The following is a 24,099-nucleotide window of genomic DNA, read 5'->3' as shown; positions in this document are numbered from 1 at the left end:
TGAATGAATACCCAGCCGGGCTCTGGATGAATACCCAGCCTGAGCAGTGGATGAATACCCAGCCTGGGCACTGGATAAATACCCAGCCGGGGCTCTGGAGGAATACCCAGCCTGAACACTGAATACCCAGCCGGGGCTCTGGATGAATACCAAGCATGGGCACTGGATGAATACCCAGCCGAGGCTTTGAATGAATACCCAGCCGGGGCTTTGAATGAATACCCAGCCTGAGCAGTGGATGAATACCCAGCCTGAGCAGTGGATGAATACCCAGCCTGGGCACTGGATGAATACCCAGCCTGGGCACTGGATGAATACCCAGCCGGGGCTCTGGATGAATACCCAGCCTGGCACTGAATACCCAGCCTCGGCTCTGGATGAATACCCAGCCTGGGCACTGGATGAATACCCAGCCGGGGCTCTGGATGAATACCCAGCCTGGGCACTGGATGAATAGCCAGCCGGGGCTCTGGATGAATACCCAGCCTGGGCACTGGATGAATAGCCAGCCGGGGCACTGGATGAATACCCAGCCGGGACACTGGAGGAATACCCAGCCTCGGCTCTGGATGAATACCCAGCCTGCACACTGAATACCCAGCAGGGGCTCTGGATAAATACCCAGCCGGGACACTGGATGAATACCCAGCCTGCACACTGAATACCCAGCCGGGGCACTGGATGAATACCCAGCCTGGGCTCTGGATGAATACCCAGCCTGGGCACTTGATGAATACCCAGCCAGGCACTGGATGAATACCCAGCCGGGGCACTGGAGGAATACCCAGCCGGGGCACTGGAGGAATACCCAGCCGGGGCACTGGAGGAATACCCAGCCTGAGCAGTGGATGAATACCCAGCCTGGGCACTGGATGAATACCCAGCAGGGGCACTGGAGCAATACCCATCCGGGGCTCTGGATGAATACCCAGCCTGCACACTGAATACCCAGCCGGGGCTCTAGGTGAATACCCAGCCGGGGCTTTGAATGAATACCCAGCCGGGCTCTGGATGAATACCCAGCCTGAGCAGTGGATGAATACCCAGCCTGGGCTCTGGAGGAATACCCAGCCTGCAAACTGAATACCCAGCCGGGGCTCTGGATGAATACCCAGCATGGGCACTGGATGAATACCCAGCCGGAGCTTTGAATGAATACCCAGCCGGGGCTTTGAATGAATACCCAGCCTGAGCAGTGGATGAATACCCAGCCTGAGCAGTGGATGAATACCCAGCCTGGGCACTGGATGAATACCCAGCCTGGGCACTGGATGAATACCCAGCCGGGGCTCTGGATGAATACCCAGCCTGGCACTGAATACCCAGCCTCGGCTCTGGATGAATACCCAGCCTGGGCACTGGATGAATACCCAGCCGGGGCTCTGGATGAATACCCAGCCTGGGCACTGGATGAATACCCAGCCTGGGCACTGGATGAATACCCAGCCGGGGCACAGGAGGAATACCCAGCCTCGGCTCTGGATAAATACCCAGCCTGCACACTGAATACCTAGCCGGGGCTCTGGATAAATACCCAGCCGTGACACTGGATGAATACCCAGCCTGCACACTGAATACCCAGCCGGGGCACTGGATGAATACCCAGCCTGGGCTCTGGATGAATACCCAGCCTGGGCACTGGATGAAAACCCAGCCGGGGCACTGGATGAATACCCAGCCGGGGCACTGGAGGAATACCCAGCCGGGGCACTGGAGGAATACCCAGCCGGGGCACTGGAGGAATACCCAGCCTGAGCAGTGGATGAATACCCAGCCTGAGCAGTTGGATGAATACCCAGCCGGGGCACTGGAGGAATACCCAGCCGGGGCACTGGAGCAATACCCATCCGGGGCTCTGGATGAATACCCAGCCTGCACACTGAATACCCAGCCGGGGCTCTGGATGAACACCCAGCCTGGGCACTGGATGTATACCCAGCCAGGGCTTTGAATGAATACCCAGCCGGGACACTGGATGACTACCCAGCCTGCACATTGAATACCCAGCCGGGGCACTGGATGAATACCCAGCCGGGGCTCTGGATGAATACCCAGCCGGGGCTCTGGATGAATACCTAGCCTGAGCACTGGATGAATACCCAGCCTGAGCACTGGATGAATACCCAGCCGGGGCACTGGATGAATACCCAGCTGGGGCACTGGATGAATACCCAGCCGGGGCTCTGGAGGAATACCCAGCCTCGGCTCTGGAGGAATACCCAGCCTGCACACTGAAAACCCAGCCGGGGCTCTGGATGAATACCCAGCCAGGGCACTGGATGAATACCCAGCCGTTCTCTAGGTGAACAACCAGCCGGGGCTCTAGGTGAACGCCCAGCTGGGGCTTTGAATGAATACCCAGCCGGGGCTCTGGATGAATACCTGGTCACTGGATGAATACCCAGCCGTTCTCTAGGTGAAAACCCAGCCGGGGCTCTATGTGAATACCCAGCCGGGGCTTTGAATGAATACCCAGCCGGGCTCTGGATGAATACCCAGCCTGAGCAGTGGATGAATACCCAGCCGGGGCTCTGGAGGAATACCCAGCCTGCACACTGAATACCCAGCCGGGGCTATGGATGAATACCCAGCCTGGGCACTGGATGAATACCCAGCCTGAGCAGTGGATGAATACCCAGCCTGAGCAGTGGATGAATACCCAGCCTGAGCAGTGGATGAATACCCAGCCTGAGCAGTGGATGAATACCCAGCCTGAGCAGTGGATGAATACCCAGCCTGAGCAGTGGATGAATACCCAGCCTGAGCAGTGGATGAATACCCGAATACCCAGCCTCGGCTCTGGATGAATACCCAGCCTGGGCACTGGATGAATACCAAGCCGGGGCTCTGGATGAATACCCAGCCGGGGCTCTGGATGAATACCCAGCCGGGGCTCTGGATGAATACCCAGCCGGGGCACTGGATGAATACCCAGCCGGGGAACTGGAGGAATACCCAGCCTCGGCTCTGGATGAATACCCAGCCTGCACACTGAATACCCAGCCGGGGCTCTGGATGAATACCCAGCCAGGGCACTGGATGAATACCAAGCCGGGGCTCTAGGTGAACACCCAGCCGGGGCTTTGAATGAATACCCAGCCTGGGCACTGGATGAATACCCAGCCGGGTCTCTAGGTGAATACCCAGCCGGGGCTCTAGGTGAATACCCAGCCGGGACACTGGATGAATACCCAGCCGGGGCTCTGGATGAATACCCAGCCTGGGCACTGGGTGAATACCCAGCCTGGGCTCTGGATGACTACCCAGTCGGGGCTCTGGATGAATACCCAGCCTGCACACTGAATATCCAGCTGGGGCACTGGATGAATACCCAGCCGGGGCACTGGATGAATACCCAGCCTGAGCAGTGGATGAATACCCAGACTGAGCAGTGGATGAATACCCAGCCTGAGCAGTGGAGGAATACCCAGCCGGGGCTCTAGGTGAATACCCAGCCGGGGCTCTAGGTGAATACCCAGCCGGGGCTCTAGGTGAATACCCAGCCGGGGCTCTGGATGAATACCCAGCCGGGGCTCTGGATGAATACCCAGCCGGGGCTCTGGATGAATACCCAGCCGGGGCTCTGGATGAATACCCAGCCGGGGCTCTGGATGAATACCCAGCCGGGGCTCTAGGTGAATACCCAGCCTGGGCACTGGATGAATACCCAGCTTCGGTTCTGGATGAATACCCAGCCGGGGCACTGGATGAATACCCAGTCTGCACACTGGATGAATACCCAGCCTGGGCTCTGGATGAATACCCAGCCTAGGCTCTGGATGAATACCCAGCCGGGGCACTGGATGAATACCCAGCCGGGGCACTGGATGAATACCCAGCCTCAGCTCTGGATGAATACCCAGCCTGAGCAGTGGATGAATACCCAGCCTGAGCAGTGGATGAATACCCAGCCTGGGCACTGGATGAATACCCAGCCGGGGCACTGGATGAATGCCCAGCCTGGGCACTGAATACCCAGCCTCGGCTCTGGATGAATACCCAGCATGGGCACTGGATGAATACCCAGCCGGGGCTCTGGATGAATACCCAGCCTGGGCACTGGATGAATACCCAGCCGGGGCACTGGAGGAATACCCAGCCGGGGCACTGGAGGAATACCCAGCCGGGGCACTGGAGGAATACCCAGCCGGGGCACTGGAGGAATACCCAGCCTGCACACTGAATACCCAGCCGGGGATCTGGATGAATACCCAGCCAGGGCGCTGGATGAATACCCAGCCGGGGCTCTAGGTGAACACCCAGCCGGGGCTTTGAATGAATACCCAGCCTGGGCACTGGATGAATACCCAGCCGGGTCTCTAGGTGAATACCCAGCCGGGGCTTTGAATGAATACCCAGCCGGGACACTGGATGAATACCCAGCCGGGGCTCTGGATGAATACCCAGCCTGGGCACTGGATGAATACCCACCCTAGGCTCTGGATGAATACCCAGTCGGGGCTCTGGATGAATACCCAGCCTGGGCACTGGATGAATACCCAGCTTCGGCTCTGGATGAATACCCAGCCGGGGCACTGGATGAATACCCAGTCTGCGCACTGGATGAATACCCAGCCTAGGCTCTGGATGAATACCCAGCCGGGGCTCTGGATGAATACCCAGCCGGGGCTCTGGATGAATACCCAGCCTCAGCTCTGGATGAATACCCAGCCTGAGCAGTGGATGAATACCCAGCCTGAGCAGTGGATGAATACCCAGCCTGGGCACTGGATGAATACCCAGCCGGGGCACTGGATGAATACCCAGCCGGGGCTCTGGATGAATGCCCAGCCAGGGCACTGAATACCCAGCCTCGGCTCTGGATGAATACCCAGCCTGGGCACTGGATGAATACCAAGCCTGGGCACTGGATGAATACCAAGCCTGGGCACTGGAGGAATACCCAGCCGGGGCACTGGAGGAATACCCAGCCTCGGCTCTGGATGAATACCCAGCCTGCACACTGAATACCCAGCCGGGGCTCTGGATGAATACCCAGCCAGAGCACTGGATGAATACCCAGCCGGGGCTCTAGGTGAACACCCAGCAGGGTCTTTGAATGAATACCCAGCCTGGGCACTGGATGAATACCCAGCCGGGTCTCTAGGTGAATACCCAGCCGGGGCTCTAGGTGAATACCCAGCCGGGGCTTTGAATGAATACCCAGCCGGGACACTGGATGAATACCCAGCCGGGGCTCTGGATGAATACCCAGCCTGGGCACTGGATGAATACCCAGCCTGGGCACTGGATGAATACCCAGTCGGGGCTCTGGATGAATACCCAGCCTGAGCAGTGGATGAATACCCAGCCTGAGCAGTGGATGAATACCCAGCCGGGGCACTGGATGAATACCCAGCCTGAGCAGTGGATGAATACCCAGCCTCGGCTCTGGATGAATACCCAGCCGGGGCTCTGGAGGAATACCCAGCCGGGGCTCTGGAGGAATACCCAGCCTGCACACTGAATACCGAGCCAGGGCACTGGATGAATACCCAGCCGGGGCTCTAGGTGAATACCCAGCCGGGGCACTGGATGAATACCCAGCCGGGGCACTGGATGAATACCCAGCCGGGGCACTGGAGGAATACCCAGCCTGCACACTGAATACCGAGCCGGGGCTCTGGAGGAATACCCAGCCGGGGCTCTGGAGGAATACCCAGCTGGGGCTCTGGAGGAATACCCAGCCGGGGCACTGGATGAATACCCAGCCGGGGCTCTGGATGAATACCCAGCCGGGGCTCTGGATGAATACCCAGCCGGGGCACTGGATGAATACCCAGCTTCGGCTCTGGATGAATACCCAGCCGGGGCACTGGATGAATACCCAGCCGGGGCTCTAGGTGAATACCCAGCCGGAACCACTGGATGAATACCCAGTCTGCGCACTGGATGAATACCCAGCCTGGGCTCTGGATGAATACCCAGCCTAGGCTCCGGATGAATACCCAGCCGGGGCTCTGGATGAATACCCAGCCGGGGCTCTGGATGAATACCCAGCCTAGGCTCTGGATCAATACCCAGCCTGGGCACTGGAGGAATACCCAGCCTGGGCACTGGAGGAATACCCAGCCTGGGCACGGGATCAATACCCAGCCTGGGCACTGGATCAATACCCAGCTTGGGCACTGGATCAATACCCAGCCGGGGCTCTGTATGAATACCCAGCCTGTGCTCTGTATGAATACCCAGCCTGGGCACTGTATGAATACCCAGCCTGGGCACTGGAGGAATACACAGCCGGGGCACTGGAGGAATACACAGCCGGGGCACTGGAGGAATACACAGCCGGGGCTCTGGATGAATACACAGCCGGGGCTCTGGATGAATACCCAGCCGGGGCTCTGGATGAATACCCAGCCAGGGCACTGGATGAATACCCAGCCGGGGCACTGGATGAATACCCAGCCGGGGCTCTGGAGGAATACCCAGCCGGGGCTCTGGATGAATACCCAGCCGGGGCTCTGGATGAATACCCAGCCGGGGCTCTGGATGAATACCCAGCCTGGGCACTGGATGAATACCCAGCTTCGGCTCTGGATGAATACCCAGCCGGGGCACTGGATGAATACCCAGTCTGCGCTCTGGATGAATACCCAGCCAGGGCACTGGATGAATACCCAGCCGGGGCTCTAGGTGAATACCCAGCCGGAACCACTGGATGAATACCCAGCCGGGGCTCTGGATGAATACCCAGCCTGGGCTCTGGATGAATACCCAGCCGGGGCTCTGGAGGAATACCCAGCCTGGGCACTGGATCAATACCCAGCCGGGACACTGGATCCAATACCCAGCCTGGGCACTGGATCAATACCCAGCTTGGGCACTTGATCAATACACAGCCGGGGCTCTGGATGAATACCCAGCCGGGGCACTGGATGAATACCCAGCCGGGGCACTGGATGAATACCCAGCCGGGGCTCTGGATGAATACCCAGCCGGGGCTCTGGATGAATACCCAGCCGGGGCTCTGGATGAATACCCAGCCGGGACACTGGAGGAATACCCAGCCCGCACACTGAATACCGAGCCGGGGCTCTGGAGGAATACCCAGCCGGGGCTCTGGAGGAATACCCAGCCGGGGCACTGGATGAATACCCAGCTTGGGCACTGGATCAATACCCAGCCGGGGCTCTGTATGAATACCCAGCCGGGGCTCTGTTTGAATACCCAGCCGGGGCTCTGTATGAATACCCAGCCGGGGCTCTGTTTGAATACCCAGCCGGGGCACTGGATGAATACCCAGCCGGGGCACTGGATGAATACCCAGCCGGGGCACTGGATGAATACCCAGCCTGGGCACTGGATGAATACCCAGCCTGGGCACTGGAGGAATACCCAGCCGGTGCTCTGGAGGAATACCCAGCCGGGGCTCTGGAGGAATACCCAGCCGGGGCTCTGGAGGAATACCCAGCCGGGGCTCTGGAGGAATACCCAGCCGCGGCTCTGGAGGAATACCCAGCCGCGGCTCTGGAGGAATACCCAGCCGCGGCTCTGGAGGAATACCCAGCCGGGGCACTGGATGAATACCCAGCCGGGGCACTGGATGAATACCCAGCCTGGGCACTGGAAGAATACCCAGCCGGGGCTCTGGATGAATACCCAGCCGGGGCTCTGGATGAATACCCAGCCGGGGCTCTGGATGAATACCCAGCCTGGGCACTGGATGAATACCCAGCCTGGGCACTGGATGAATACCCAGCCGGGTCTCTAGGTGAATACCCAGCCGGGGCTTTGAATGAATACCCAGCCGGGACACTGGATGAATACCCAGCCGGGGCTCTGGATGAATACCCAGCCGGGGCTCTGGATGAATACCCAGCCTAGGCTCTGGATGAATACCCAGTCGGGGCTCTGGATGAATACCCAGCCTGGGCACTGGATGAATACCCAGCTTCGGCACTGGATGAATACCCAGCCGGGGCACTGGATGAATACCCAGTCTGCGCACTGGATGAATACCCAGCCTGGGCTCTGGATGAATACCCAGCCTAGGCTCTGGATGAATACCCAGCCGGGGCAATGGATGAATACCCAGCAGGGGCTCTGGATGAATACCCAGCCTCAGCTCTGGATGAATACCCAGCCTGAGCAGTGGATGAATACCCAGCCTGAGCAGTGGATGAATACCCAGCCTGGGCACTGGATGAATACCCAGCCTGGGCACTGGATGAATACCCAGCCGGGGCTCTGGATGAATGCCCAGCCAGGGCACGGAATACCCAGCCTCGGCTCTGGATGAATACCCAGCCTGGGCACTGGATGAATACCCAGCCGGGGCTCTGGATGAATACCAAGCCTGGGCACTGGATGAATACCCAGCCGGGGCACTGGATGAATACCCAGCCGGGGCACTGGAGGAATACCCAGCCTCGGCTCTGGATGAATACCCAGCCAGAGCACTGGATGAATACCCAGCCGGGGCTCTAGGTGAACACCCAGCAGGGTCTTTGAATGAATACCCAGCCTGGGCACTGGATGAATACCCAGCCGGGTCTCTAGGTGAATACCCAGCCGGGGCTCTAGGTGAATACCCAGCCGGGGCTTTGAATGAATACCCAGCCGGGACCCTGGATGAATACCCAGCCGGGGCTCTGGATGAATACCCAGCCTGGGCACTGGATGAATACCCAGCCTGGGCACTGGATGAATACCCAGTCGGGGCTCTGGATGAATACCCAGCCTGCACACTGAATATCCAGCTGGGGCACTGGATGAATACCCAGCCGGGGCACTGGATGAATACCCAGCCTGAGCAGTGGATGAATACCCAGCCTCGGCTCTGGATGAATACCCAGCCGGGGCTCTGGAGGAATACCCAGCCGGGGCACTGGAGGAATACCCAGCCTGCACACTGAATACCGAGCCAGGGCACTGGATGAATACCCAGCCGGGGCTCTAGGTGAATACCCAGCCGGGGCACTGGAGGAATACCCAGCCGGGGCACTGGATGAATACCCAGCCGGGGCACTGGAGGAATACCCAGCCTGCACACTGAATACCGAGCCGGGGCTCTGGAGGAATACCCAGCCGGGGCTCTGGAGGAATACCCAGCTGGGGCTCTGGAGGAATACCCAGCCGGGGCACTGGATGAATACCCAGCCGGGGCTCTGGATGAATACCCAGCCGGGGCTCTGGATGAATACCCAGCCGGGGCTCTGGATGAATACCCAGCCGGGGCACTGGATGAATACCCAGCTTCGGCTCTGGATGAATACCCAGCCGGGGCACTGGATGAATACCCAGTCTGCGCTCTGGATGAATACCCAGCCAGGGCACTGGATGAATACCCAGCCGGGGCTCTAGGTGAATACCCTGCCGGAACCACTGGATGAATACCCAGCCGGGGCACTGGATGAATACCCAGCCGGGGCTCTGGATGAATACCCAGCCGGGGCTCTGGATGAATACCCAGCCTGGGCACTGGATGAATACCCAGCTTCGGCTCTGGATGAATGCCCAGCCGGGTCACTGGATGAATACCCAGTCTGCGCTCTGGATGAATACCCAGCCTAGGCTCTGGATGAATACCCAGCCGGGGCACTGGATGAATACCCAGCCGGGGCACTGGATGAATACCCAGCCGGGGCTCTGGATGAATACCCAGCCTGGGCTCTGGATCAATACCCAGCCTGGGCACTGGAGGAATACCCAGCCTGGGCACTGGAGGAATACCCAGCCTGGGCACTGGAGGAATACCCAGCCGGGGCACTGGAGGAATACCCAGCCGGGGCACTGGATGAATACCCAGCCGGGGCACTGGATGAATACCCAGCCGGGGCACTGGATGAATACCCAGCCGGGTGTTAGGCAGAAACCTGTGCAGTTCCCTTGGGGAACACTGCAAAAGATTTAAGACTACAGGTATAGCAGTAAACCCACTTGGTAGCAGTCTGCACCACCCAGATTTACCTGGTAGCTGTGGCTGAGCAGTCAGACTTCCCTCAAGAAGAGTTAGGCAGTATGCAAAGTATACACAATATGTACTCAGACACAATAGCACAAGCAAACACTGACCAGAGCTTGGTTTCAAAAGTATATAGTTATTTATTTATAAAACACACATAAGTTGAAATCACTCTAGCAAAATATAGTAAAAACACTTCAAACACAGTTATAATGAAAGCAGTTCCAACCCTTACTCCTATCTAGACAACTCTAAGTTAACACCACATAATTAAAACAGAGGTGAGCGCTTAACGTTAGATGACACTCTAGTAGGTTCAAGAAAGGGGTAAAAAAGAACAGGAATGGGTTAAACACACCACTCTAAGGTCCAGAACACTTGCAATAGACTCAAAGAAGCACAAAGTCACAGGTGAGCAAAAGTCACTAGGCAGGGCCCACTCTTAGAGTAGCCGGAGCGAAAATGTGCCCAAGATCACACTGTTGTTAAGGATTCAAAGTCTTGCAAAGAGTTAGAAAGAGTTTAGAGTGGCTTAAAAAATTTAGCCAGGGTGTCCCAGGCACTCCCAGGTTCGAAAGCTGGGGGCTAAATCTACCCCGTACAGTCGGTGGCAAGGGAAGCCAGGCGGAACACGGTACCTTAAGTGGAAAGGATCCTCCAGCGGTGGCAGTTGTTCCAGGCAGTGGCAGCAAGGCTCGACGTTGGTCAGGGGAGAAGAAGTTCTCGCTGAAGAGCAGAAGAAGAAGGTCGTTGCACTGCCCGGGAAGAAACCAGCCGCGGAGTCCTCCGGTTAAAGGGTTGTACCGACTTTCGTGGTTGGGGTAAAAGGTGGTGGGGTTCCGGTTGCCGGGGTGCTTGGCACTGGCAAGGCGGCCACGAGATACCTCGAGAAGCGAAAAGAAGGCGAAAAACTGGTTGTCCCCACCAGTCAAGGGAAGGAGCCACTCCGTTAAGAGTTCTCCTCGGTCGTCGGGAAAAGTGGTGAGACGGTTTCAGCAGGGCTCCACCGGGTGGTGTCGTCGAAGCAGGTCGGCTCAGCTCTTCCCTCGTCGGATTCTTGGTCCTGTGGCGACTTCTGAAGTTCCAGTCCCCAAAGCCCTGCTTTTATGCAGCAAACCCCCATTCACCCAGCCTAGCTGTCACTCAAACATGCTAAGTGGTGAGCCGGCCGGCTCACCACTTGGGCCAATCAGGGCGGAGTGCGACTTGAGTTACCAAGGTAACTCAGTCCAGGGTGCCTAAATCCCCCTCCACCCCTCCTAAGTACCCCAGACAGAGTGGCACCACTTTGGAGGGCTTCTGTGGAGAAGCCCGCCAAAAGTGGAACAAAGGGCTCCACTTTGGGTCAGAGTTACAGAGGCGAACGCCAACGCCATTTTAGAATCAAGTTTTGGCAAAAAGTCCCAACCGGAGTTATAATAATAAATATATAAACCGGCGGTATGTTTAAGGCTACCGTAAATAAATAATTAAATGTGTTAGCCTAAAACAATGGGAAATCCCATAGGGAAATATTCGCGGTCGAATATAAAAAGTAGTTTCCACTGCCACCAGCCAAAACTCGATCAGGGGGGACGGAGACGTGCCCCCTCGACTAACAGACCCTGGGGCAATCGAATTGCCCCAGCCAGTACGTCCACAATATGATGGTTTGTACTGGTTCTGTTCAGGATTCAAGACTAGCAAAGTCTTTGGTGACTTTACATGCCCTGGGAGACAGTAGTCAGTCCCAGGGTATGGAGTCTATGTTGGGGAGTCCCTAGGACACCCCTGGGTCACGGCACAGAGGGTGCTGTGTAACCCACATCACAAAAATACATGAGGCCCTATGGAGTAAAAGACCCCATAGCCCATTCAACACAAGGTTTAACCAAGAAAACACACTTCAATATGTCCAAGAGTGAGGGTAAAAGAGTCTCACTCTTGGCAGGAGAAAAAAAGAAACCCCAGAAATCCAGCAAAGCTGCTGGGGGACTCACTAGGTAGGGAAATTCAGCCTAAACAGAGAATTCTCCCTAACACTCGCCCCCCCCAGACTAAGGGACAGGAGGATTTAATCCACTCCTGGATGAACCTCATACCTCTAGTCGATGATATACATCCTAGAGAGTCCATCAGCATTTTGATGGTGACACCTTGACCTATGGTCAATGGAGAACTCAAAGGTTTTCTTTTGCAAGCTAACGGACCTACAGACCCTTTGAGGAACATCAGTCTTTTTGTTATAGGGGATCTGGTTGACCAGTCCCTCAGAAGTTGGTACAACTTCTGAACCTAGGTTAGGCTTTTTGAAGGGGTCCTTATAAAGGATTCCCTTAGATCTAGAGGGGCCTCCATGGTTCCTCACCACCTCTCTTGTGGGAGCAGGTTGGGTCTTAGGCCTCTTGGTTGGAGGGGTTGGGGTTAGGCAATGTACCTGCTTCCCCTTCCTCTTAGATCTACCCTTACCTATTTTAGGAGTTTCCCCCCTAATATTAGGATTTGAGTTGGGGTCTTCAGTAGAAGGTCCAACAGTCTGAAGGTTTCTGGCCTTAGACTTTTCTTTTCTGGTTTTCCACCAGCACTGAGAATTACCAGTTCTCTCAGGTCCAGATAGGGGCCTAGTTGGTCTATCCACCTCTTCCTCAGAAGCAGGGGGAGTCAGAGACTCTGAGACTAGGGGAACAATGATGGAGCTTGGTTGGGGCGCCCATGTTCCTAGCATACTATCCTGAAATGTGCCTGGGTTAGAGGTCAACTTACTAACACCAGGGCTTGTAGTGGGGTTCTCAGTAGAGGGTCCCACAGGCTTAGAAGGGTCCTTCAAGGTAGCCTGTCTAGCCAATTTGGTTAAGCTCTGCTTCTCCATACTGGGAGGCCTGGGGGTATGTGACACTACTCCGAGCGTTCTTAGGTCATTCCCCAACAGGACCTTCCCAGGTACCTCAGTCTGAACACTGACAGGGATCCTCACTGTCATGTTGTTACACTGAATGAGGGCTGGTAGAATAGGAACCATTTGGACAGGGCCTCCAGACATCTTAGTGGGACCTTTGGGTGCTTTGGCCACATCCTCAGGTTGAAAGAAGCTTTCATCCACTACTGTTCTGCTGGCCCCAGTGTCTCTCCTGGCAGGAGTATCCTGGCCATTGACAAGAACACTGTCCACATAATACACCTTAGAGTTAACAGGTAGGGAGTTATACACAACCCTATTCTGGGGACTAACTAGACCCATAGGCTCTAAGTTTACAGTTGCTTGAAGACCCAAGGGTTCTTCAGCAAAGAGTTCAAAGTGGGCACTAGCCATCTGTACTTCATCCTCAGGAGTGAAGGCTAAGGAGACTGTGCTGATCCCTGTAGGTTTACCCTTGCACTTGGGATCTCCTTTGATATGGTCAGTACCCTGACAGACATAGCATTGTCCAAATGCTCTCTGGAAGGGTGGCTTGTTCTGACCTCCTTCTGGCTTGTGGCCAGAAGGTACACTAGCCTGATTTGGTTTACCCTGGGGCTTACCCTGGTTATTTGGTTGTTTGTGGCCCTCTTGGGTATGGGAGGTATTAGAATTCTCTTTGGAGTCCTTTTTAGGCTGTTTCTCCCCATCCTTCCTCTGAGTTACCCCAGAATCCTTGTGAGTGGCCCTGTTGGCAACCCACAAGTCAGCAGCCTTAGCTAGCTTCCTAGGATCCAATTCCTGTGAATCAGCCAAGTGCTGTCTGAGCTCAGGAGCGCAGGCATCATAAATTGACTCCAACATAAAGAGATTTCTCATCCCCTCATAAGTGTTCACCTTGTAACCCTTAATCCATCCCTCTAAGTTTTTCAAACATTCATTCACCCAGGTAGCCCAAGGGGTACCATCATGCTTTTTGAGGCTCCTAAACCTCTTAAGATACTGGGAAGGGGTCTTCCCAAACCTAGCTATCAAAGCTAGTTTCACACATTCATAGTCCTTCCTATCCTCCTCCCCCATCTCCATTACCACATCAGTTGCAACAGGGGGAAGCCTAGAGAACAACCAGGTGAGTAAGTCATTTCCTGTGATGTTCTGGAGCCCCTGATTATATTCAAACAGAGACAACCAATCCAACACATCCAACTTAGGCTCATACATACCAATCAATTCTTTAGGCATCCGGGGTCTTTTAGGACTGGAACTTCTAGAGGAGCCAGAGAGAGAAGCATTCTCAACAGATAATTTCTTCATTTCTAAGTCATACTTGAGCTCCATTTCCCTTAGCCTTAGTTCTTTGTCAGTTTGAGCATTAAGTTTCTTATACTCCAATTCTAGCTTCATTTTCTCCAGTTCATAGTACTGAGGACTAAATGTGGGACCTGGTAAAGGTCCAGTAGGTACAGCAGGTAGAGCAGGCAGAGGCCTAGGGGGGACAGTCACAACAGCCTCACCCTCCTCTTCTGACTCTTCCTCAGAATCATCAACATTTTGCTCCATGTTAATTTCAGTACTGTCATCTACAGTTACTGGAGTGGTAGGTTCCTCTGAACCATCACCCAGACTTTGGTTAGCTAACAATCTTTCAATCAGCTCCATTTTCTTGCCCTTAGTCAGGAGATCCTTATGTTTACAGAGCACTCTTAAACAATCAGCAGTTTTGGCTGCAAGGGACTCTTGACTATAGCTTTCTATAACTGACATGTTAGAGGATTACTTTTACAGTGCTAAGCTTTGTGGTTAGTTGCACTAAGGTATCTAAAGCACAATAAAATGTATACTCAATACAAATCCCACCGCTGTACACCAGTGTTAGGCAGAAACCTGTGCAGTTCCCTTGGGGAACACTGCAAAAGATTTAAGACTACAGGTATAGCAGTAAACCCACTTGGTAGCAGTCTGCACCACCCAGATTTACCTGGTAGCTGTGGCTGAGCAGTCAGACTTCCCTCAAGAAGAGTTAGGCAGTATGCAAAGTATACACAATATGTACTCAGACACAATAGCACAAGCAAACACTGACCAGAGCTTGGTTTCAAAAGTATATAGTTATTTATTTATAAAACACACATAAGTTGAAATCACTCTAGCAAAATATAGTAAAAACACTTCAAACACAGTTATAATGAAAGCAGTTCCAACCCTTACTCCTATCTAGACAACTCTAAGTTAACACCACATAATTAAAACAGAGGTGAGCGCTTAACGTTAGATGACACTCTAGTAGGTTCAAGAAAGGGGTAAAAAAGAACAGGAATGGGTTAAACACACCACTCTAAGGTCCAGAACACTTGCAATAGACTCAAAGAAGCACAAAGTCACAGGTGAGCAAAAGTCACTAGGCAGGGCCCACTCTTAGAGTAGCCGGAGCGAAAATGTGCCCAAGAGCCAAGATTCTGGATGAAAAAAAGAAACCCCAGAAATCCAGCAAAGCTGCTGGGGGACTCACTAGGTAGGGAAATTCAGCCTAAACAGAGAATTCTCCCTAACACCGGGGCACTGGATGAATACCCAGCCTGGGCACTGGAGGAATACACAGCCGGGGCACTGAATGAATACCCAGCCGGGGCTCTGGATGAATACCCAGCCGGGGCTCTGGATGAATACCCAGCCGGGGCACTGGAGGAATACCCAGCCTGGGCACTGGAGGAATACCCAGCCTGGGCACTGGAGGAATACCCAGCCGGGGCACTGGATGAATACCCAGCCGGGGCACTGGATGAATACCCAGCCGGGGCACTGGATGAATACCCAGCCTGGGCACTGGAGGAATACACAGCCGGGGCACTGGATGAATACCCAGCCGGGGCTCTGGATGAATACCCAGCCTGGGCACTGGATGAATACCCAGCTTCGGCTCTGGATGAATACCCAGCCGGGGCACTGGATGAATACCCAGTCTGCGCTCTGGATGAATACCCAGCCAGGGCACTGGATGAATACCCAACCGGGGCTCTAGGTGAATACCCAGCCGGAACCACTGGATGAATACCCAGCCGGGGCTCTGGATGAATACCCAGCCTGGGCTCTGGATGAATACCCAGCTGGGGCTCTGGAGGAATACCCAGCCTGGGCACTGGATCAATACCCAGCCGGGACACTGGATCAATACCCAGCCTGGGCACTGGATCAATACCCAGCTTGGGCACTGGATCAATACACAGCCGGGGCTCTGGATGAATACCCAGCCGGGGCTCTGGATGAATACCCAGCCAGGGCACTGGATGAATACCGAGCCGGGGCACTGGAGGAATACCCAGCCCGCACACTGAATACCGAGCCGGGGCTCTGGAGGAATACCCAGCCGGGGCTCTGGAGGAATACCCAGCCGGGGCTCTGGAGGAATACCCAGCCGGGGCTCTGGAGGAATACCCAGCCGGGGCTCTGGAGGAATACCCAGCCGGGGCACTGGATGAATACCTAGCTTGGGCAGGGCTCTGTATGAATACCCAGCCGGGGCTCTGTATGAATACCCAGCCTGGGCACTGGATGAATACCCAGCCTGGGCACTGGATGAATACCCAGCCGGGGCTCTGTATGAATACCCAGCCGGGGCTCTGTATGAATACCCAGCCGGGGCTCTGTATGAATACCCAGCCGGAGCTCTGTATGAATACCCAGCCTGGGCACTGGATGAATACCCAGCCTGGGCACTGGATGAATACCCAGCCTGGGCACTGGATGAATACCCAGCCTGGGCACTGGATGAATACCCAGCCTGGGCACTGGATGAATACCCAGCCGGGACACTGGATCAATACCCAGCCTGGGCACTGGATCAATACCCAGCTTGGGCACTGGATCAATACACAGCCGGGGCTCTGGATGAATACCCAGCCGGGGCTCTGGATGAATACCCAGCCGGGGCTCTGGATGAATACCCAGCCAGGGCACTGGATGAATACCGAGCCGGGGCACTGGAGGAATACCCAGCCCGCACACTGAATACCGAGCCGGGGCTCTGGAGGAATACCCAGCCGGGGCTCTGGAGGAATACCCAGCCGGGGCTCTGGAGGAATACCCAGCCGGGGCACTGGATGAATACCTAGCTTGGGCACTGGATCAATACCCAGCCGGGGCTCTGTATGAATACCCAGCCGGGGCTCTGGATGAATACCCAGCCTGGGCACTGGATGAATACCCAGCCGGGGCTCTGTATGAATACCCAGCCGGGGCTCTGTATGAATACCCAGCCGGGGCTCTGTATGAATACCCAGCCGGAGCTCTGTATGAATACCCAGCCTGGGCACTGGATGAATACCCAGCCTGGGCACTGGATGAATACCCAGCCTGGGCACTGGATGAATACCCAGCCTGGGCACTGGATGAATACCCAGCCTGGGCACTGGATGAATACCCAGCCGGGGCTTTGGATGAATACCCAACCTGGGCTTTGGATGAATACCCAGCCGGGGCTCTGGAGGAATACCCAGCCGGGGCTCTGGAGGAATACCCAGCCGGGGCTCTGGAGGAATACCCAGCCGGGGCTCTGGAGGAATACCCAGCCTGGGCTCAGGATGAATACCCAGCCTGGGCTCAGGATGAATACCCAGCCTGGGCTCAGGATGAATACCCAGCCTGGGCTCAGGATGAATACCCAGCCGGGGCTCTGGAGGAATACCCAGCCGGGGCTCTGGAGGAATACCCAGCCGGGGCTCTGGAGGAATACCCAGCCGGGGCTCTGGAGGAATACCCAGCCGGGGCTCTGGAGGAATACCCAGCCGGGGCTCTGGAGGAATACCCAGCCGGGGCTCTGGAGGAATACCCAGCCGGGGCTCAGGATGAATACCCAGCCGGGGCACTGGATGAATACCCAGCCGGGGCACTGGATGAATACCCAGCCTGGGCACTGGATGAATACCCAGCCTGGGCACTGGAAGAATACCCAGCCGGGGCTCTGGATGAATACCCAGCCTGGGCACTGTATGAATACCCAGCCGGGGCACTGTATGAATACCCAGCCGGGGCTCTGGATGAATACCCAGCCGGGGCTTTGGATGAATACCCAGCTGGGGCTCTGGATGAATACCCAGCCTGGGCACTGAATACCCAGCCGGGGCTCTGGATGAATACCCAGCCGGGGCACTGGATGAATACCCAGCCGGGGCACTGGAGGAATACCCAGCCTCGGCTCTGGATGAATACCCAGCCTCGGCTCTGGATGAATACCCAGCCTCGGCTCTGGATGAATACCCAGCCGGGGCACTGGATGAATACCCAGCCGGGGCTCTAGGTGAACACCTAGCCGGGGCTTTGAATGAATACCCAGCCTGGGCACTCGATGAATACCCAGCCGGGTCTCTATGTGAATACCCAGCCGGGGCTCTAGGTGAATACCCAGCCGGGGCTTTGAATGAATACCCAGCCGGGGCTCTGGATGAATACCCAGCCGGGGCTCTGGATGAATACCCAGCCGGGGCTCTGGATGAATACCCAGCCGGGGCTCTGGATGAATACCCAGCCTGGGCACTGGATGAATACCCAGCCTGGGCACTGGATGAATACCCAGCCTGGGCTCTGGATGAATACCCAGTCGAGGCTCTGGATGAATACCCAGCCTGCACACTGAATATCCAGCTGGGGCACTGGATGAATACCCAGCCGGGGCACTGGATGAATACCCAGCCTGAGCAGTGGATGAATACCCAGCCTCGGCTCTGGATGAATACCCAGCCGGGGCTCTGGAGGAATACCCAGCCGGGGCACTGGAGGAATACCCAGCCTGCACACTGAATACCCAGCCGGGGCTCTGGATGAATACCCAGCCAGGGCACTGGATGAATACCCAGCCGGGGCTCTAGGTGAATACCCAGACGGGGCTTTGAATGAATACCCAGCCGGAGCACTGGATGAATACCCAGCCGGGGCACTGGATGAATACCCAGCTTCGGCTCTGGATGAATACCCAGCCGGGGCACTGGATGAATACCCAGCCGGGGCACTGGATAAATACCCAGCCGGGGCACTGGATAAATACCCAGCCGGGGCACTGGATGAATACCCAGCCGGGGCTCTGTATGAATACCCAGCTTGGGCTCTGGATTAATACCCAGCCGGGGCTCTGGATGAATACCCAGCCGGGGCTCTGGATGAATACCCAGCCGGGGCTCTGGATGAATGCCCAGCCTGGGCTCTGGAGGAATACCCAGCCGGGGCTCTGGAGGAATACCCAGCCGGGGCTCTGGAGGAATACCCAGCCGGGGCTCTGGATGAATACCCAGCCGGGGCTCAGGATGAATACCCAGCCTGGGCTAATGGATGAATACCCAGCCTCGGCACTGGATGAATACCCAGCCTCGGCACTGGATGAATACCCAGCCTGGGCACTGGATAAATACCCAGCCTGGGCACTGGATAAATACCCAGCCTGGGCGCTTCAGCCACTAGAACTTTGCATTTGTGGATGTGTAGGCTCGGAAGTCTTAGAATGGCAAAACCAAAAGTCCCAGAATGCAAAGCGCTCTAAATTGAAAATACAGGACCAGAGAAAGGTGACAGACAGGTCACTGGGCCACTAAGCAAAGTCCAAATGATTCTGGGCATGACGCCCCTCGATGCAGATCTTTCGGTCTGCCCAGTCCCAGCCTCTGGGCCCCCCGCTCCCCAACATCACAGAATGGGCCACTACTTGCAGTCCTGCATTGCTAATGTGCAGGTTTAACCTGCAGTACTTTATAGAAATAAAATGACAGAAGCCCGAAAAACAAACAAGCAGAAGTTGCCAAACTACATATGAAATATGACAGCAGCTATATGTCTGCATATTTTTGCTGGATTCGTGTAAATATAGGGGTGCTCTTATATTATAAAGATGAGCAGTAATGTAATAATAATAATTTGGCATTTATATAGCGCTATGAACGCTGCTTATTATTACCCATTTTAGAAATAAATGGTGAGAGGTCTCTGGCAGCGTCTTTTATTAACTGTGCTGGGCAAGTATCGCCCTTGCAGTTGGATGGTTTGAGTGAAAGAATGATTTTTTCTACTTCTAGTGGGGATGTTTTGGAGAAGTGAAATTTGTCGTTTGCCTCTGGTGGGATACTATGTGTAGAGGTATTAGGGGAGTGCTGAAGGTTGAGCTGATTAGAACCTGCGTTAGCAGGCTCAGCACGGATGTCAAAGCGAACGCTCTACTCGCTGTGCCACTTGACCGGCTATAGTAACATTCAGTTTGCAATCTTGCTAAGTAACCCAATACACCAATGTGCAAAGCCTTACAATGAGAAGCAATATCCTCTGAGGTCTACCTGCCTCCTCTCAATCGTGAGTCAGTATTACAATTATTCCATTTAATTGCTCCACTCCATGTAATCCATCCGTCTCCGACGGTCCCATTGTTAGCACCTCCTTGTCTAACCAGAAACAAAAAGAGTATTACAGCGGAAAAAGTCATCCCCGCCATCCTACCCACGTTAAACGCTCTATCTGACAATCTAGACCCTAGTACTCTAGTTGAAGAATATAACAAGATTATGCTCAACACACTGGACAAAATCGCCCCGCTCAAACTTAGAAAAAGCAAACCTAAAGCGCACCTTAACAAATGGTTCACTCTCCAATTGAGAGATTTACGACTCGTAAAAAGAAGAAAAAAAAAATTCCACTAGACTATGTCACTCTATCGAAAATAAAGCAAAACTATCCTCTATCTCCTCTCACTTTAAAAAAGAAGTGAACCTTGCCAAAAAGAAGTCCTATGATGAACGTATCACTAACTCTAATTCTAGCATGAGAGAACTCTTCGCCATACTGAAGGAATTAGAGTCACCAATAGCCACACCAGACTTAGTTACCAAGGATAAGACTTGGTGCACAGATATTCAAAATGCGCTAGCAAATAAAATCAATACACTTCAAACCAAAATACAACAAAAAAAAAAGATATGCTCAACCTTCAGCACTCCCCTAATACCTCTACACATAGTATCCCACCAGAGGCAAACAACAAATTTCACTTCTCCAAAACATCCCCACTAGAAGTAGAAAAAATCATTCTTTCACTCAAACCATCTAACTGCAAGGGCGATATTTGCCCAGCACAGTTAATAAAAGACGCTGCCAGAGACCTCTCACCATTTATTTCTAAATTAATCAATGCCTCCTTCACATCAGGCACTATCCCAGCCAATTTAAAACATTCCTGGGTGCTCCCACTTCTCAAACAACAGACCTTAGACCCACTTATCCCAACCAACTACCGTCCCATTACCACTGTGCCATTCCTCCTCAAAATATTGGACAAAGCTGCCTATATTCAGATACAAAAACACCTTGACTTGTATAAGCTCCTAGGAGCAAGACAATCTGGTTTCCGTCCACTTCATGGAACGGAAACCGCCTTAATTGATTTAAAGACGCAGGTCGACGAGCTGAGGGATGGAGGAGGAACTGCACTCTTGCTCCTACTTGATGTCTCAGCAGCATTCGACTTGGTCGATCACAAGGTACTCTGCAAACACCTGGACTCTGCTGCCCATTTCTCTCCTGAGGCCATCAAGTGGCTAGAATCCTTCCTCAGCGAAAGAACAATGAGAGTTTTTTCCCCTTCGGCCGCAGCTGATCCTACCCCTATATTATGTGGCGTTCCCCAGGGTTCCTGTGTCTCGCCTACCCTATACAATATCTTCACCAAACCCTTGTTCGATGATCTAGACCTTCTGGGTATCACCTACACTAACTATGCAGATGATACACAGATTCTCCTCCCGCTTTCTGGGGATCATAGGAAGGACTCGGAATTGGTGAACAGGGTATATCTCGTTGTTCAAGCATGGATGGCCATACATGACCTGTGCTTGAATGACGACAAGACGGAGTTGATAATCCTGGGAACACATATGAACACCAAAAAATTAGGTCAGGAATTCTCCTCCTTCAATATTGATGGAAATCCTTGGATTCCATACTATCATTCGACAAACAACTAAAATCCTTGGCCTCCACCACCGCATACACCTGTAAACTGATAAGAGCAGGCAAGCCTTTCCTCTCTAATGACAGTTGCATGATCTTGGCTAGAGCACTTATACTCTCCAGGATCGACTACTGTAATGCCCTTTACAGTGGCGCCAACGAATCTACCATCCAGAAACTTCAAACGCTCCAAAATAATGCTTTGCGAGCAGCGCTTGGCATAAATAAAAGAGCACACATCTCCACCATTAGACAGCAACACAAATGGCTATCTACAAACCACAAAATTCAATTAAAAATTATCTCCTTGACACATAAAGCTCTTAACAACGCCGCCCCAAGCTACCTCATGAACAAAATACAAAAAAAAACCTCCATCAGACCTATTAGAGCTACCAACACTAACTGTCTGGTAGTACCTAGATTTAAACTTACCACGGTCGGTGGGACTAGTTTCCCTGTGAAGGCGGCAAAAACCTGGAATCTATTACCCAACAATCTAAGAGCAGATCAGCCGTACCCACTATTCAGAAGGAATGTTATCCAATATCTTATCTTCAACGACCACTAGATATAGGTTTATAGTATTCCCAGACCTGACACTGGTCCCTCTCCTCTGTCTCACGATATGTTATGCGTACCATCTTCTATGTAACTCATCGACCTGCACGATGATGGTCCTGCACATTTGTATACTATTACTGTGTCTTGTATAATATGTATAACTTGTATAATATCTATAATATCCATTACTGTATCCTGTATAATATGTATAACTTTTACTGTATCCTGTATAATCTGTAACGATGTAAGTTTCGCATTATCTTACCTGCTGCGCCCTTCTACCTATGGGTCTGGAGCGCATTAGAAATAAAACAAACATACCAGCGACATCCAAATTGTTTACCAATATTTGGTTCATATCCGACTCATAACTTGAATATGCGATGTCCTATCAAGACGCCATATTCAAATTAGGCTACACATGTGCAGTATCTGAGATTGCCCCAGCAAAGATCAGGCAAGAAACAGTTCTCACTGGCTACCATAAAGAGCGAACCAATAGTGCTCTGGAAATGATGGAAAAAACATTCTGATTATTATGTATTTGCAGCACATGGTCTGAACGAAGACATGTTTTACTCATACACTGTCTCGGCAACTATGAGCAGGAACTGCTCTGTCCGATGCGGAATCATCAGGGATTACAGAATATGAAAAATGTATTCAAATGTTAGATAAAGATTACGAAAAATCTGAGCATTATTCTTGAGAGATACCACTTCGGTTAACGGAAACACAAAGCTGGAGAGACAGTGGAGCAGTTTATTACGGCCCTTAGAGGCCTAGCCACTTCATGTGAGTTTGGCAGTAATCTTGTTTTACGGGATCAATTTATGTTAGAACGTAACGATGGCAAAGTGAGAGAAGCACTCTGATCAAAATGTAATCCATCCATAGAAGAAGTCCTTAGAGTTGCCAAAGAAGTTGAACACACCAACAAGTATGTGAAGGAGTTAGAAAGAAGAGTTGAAGGTGAAACAAAGAAAGAGGAGATTCCACAAATACCAGAAAAGAAAAGAATGTGACCAGAATGAAGGTGGGTGTTAAGAGAGAGAATATAACAAAGAACAGAGGAACTAGATTTCAAGAGAGGAAAGATGGAGTGAGAAAAGAAGATGTTATCGCTGTGACAGCATATATCATCTAGCCAGTAGCGAGAAATGTCCTTTCATCAGATAGATATGCAAGAGGTGCAATAAGAAAACACATTTTACCAATTGTTGTATAACAAAAATGGAGAATGTTGATTGCATTGATGAACTATGTGAAGAGTTGGAAGAATGCACTTACATCATTGATGATTCGGAAGTCAATCTGGTGGAGATGAAGATACGGATGTTGAGAAACTGATGGCTACAATAGAGATTGGTGGCACAAACATCAACATGGTAATCGCCTCTGCAGCCAAATATACATTGTCACCCAAGCCTATTATCGAAAAGAGTTTGAGGAAGGATATTGTATTAAAAGAGGTAGATGTCAAACCAGCTGCCTATGGTAGAAGGCGAGTTAACTTAGAAAGTGGTTCTGCTTAACTATGAAATTCAAGGAATGTACCTGCTTCTGAGTTGGTCTCATCAAAAGAGACTTAAAATTAGACTCAATCCTAATGCTGAAGAAACAGTTCATGCGATAGATCAAGACAAGTCATCCGGGCCATTAGCACAACACTGCGTTTTTCGAGAGAAACTAGGCAATTTAAAGAATTTTAGACACAAAATTTGCATGAGAAGTGATGCTGTTCCTGTGGTACAGAAAGTGAGACCAGTGCCTCTGG

At 53.0% G+C, this 24,099-nt stretch overlaps 1 protein-coding gene across 4 annotated transcripts in view; it reads right to left on the bottom strand.

The window, feature by feature from the left end:
- Nucleotides 1-24,099, bottom strand: part of LOC138517023 (zinc finger protein 271-like) — a 141,969-nt gene that overhangs the window by 44,407 nt on the left and 73,463 nt on the right. For 2 of the 4 annotated variants that reach the window (XM_069632533.1, XM_069632532.1), the window contains exon 2: nt 23,613-23,750. The exons of the other annotated variants lie outside the window; for them this stretch is intronic. The gene's annotated coding sequence lies outside the window, so the exon portion shown is untranslated. The remainder of the gene's footprint in view (nt 1-23,612; nt 23,751-24,099) is intronic. 4 annotated transcript variants of the gene reach the window in all.

The sequence above is a fragment of the Ambystoma mexicanum genome, chromosome 6q (assembly GCF_040938575.1).
Source record: "Ambystoma mexicanum isolate Mex_15411 chromosome 6q, UKY_AmexF1_1, whole genome shotgun sequence".
Taxonomy (NCBI): domain Eukaryota; kingdom Metazoa; phylum Chordata; class Amphibia; order Caudata; family Ambystomatidae; genus Ambystoma; species Ambystoma mexicanum.
This window is presented reverse-complemented; position numbering and strand designations above follow the sequence as displayed.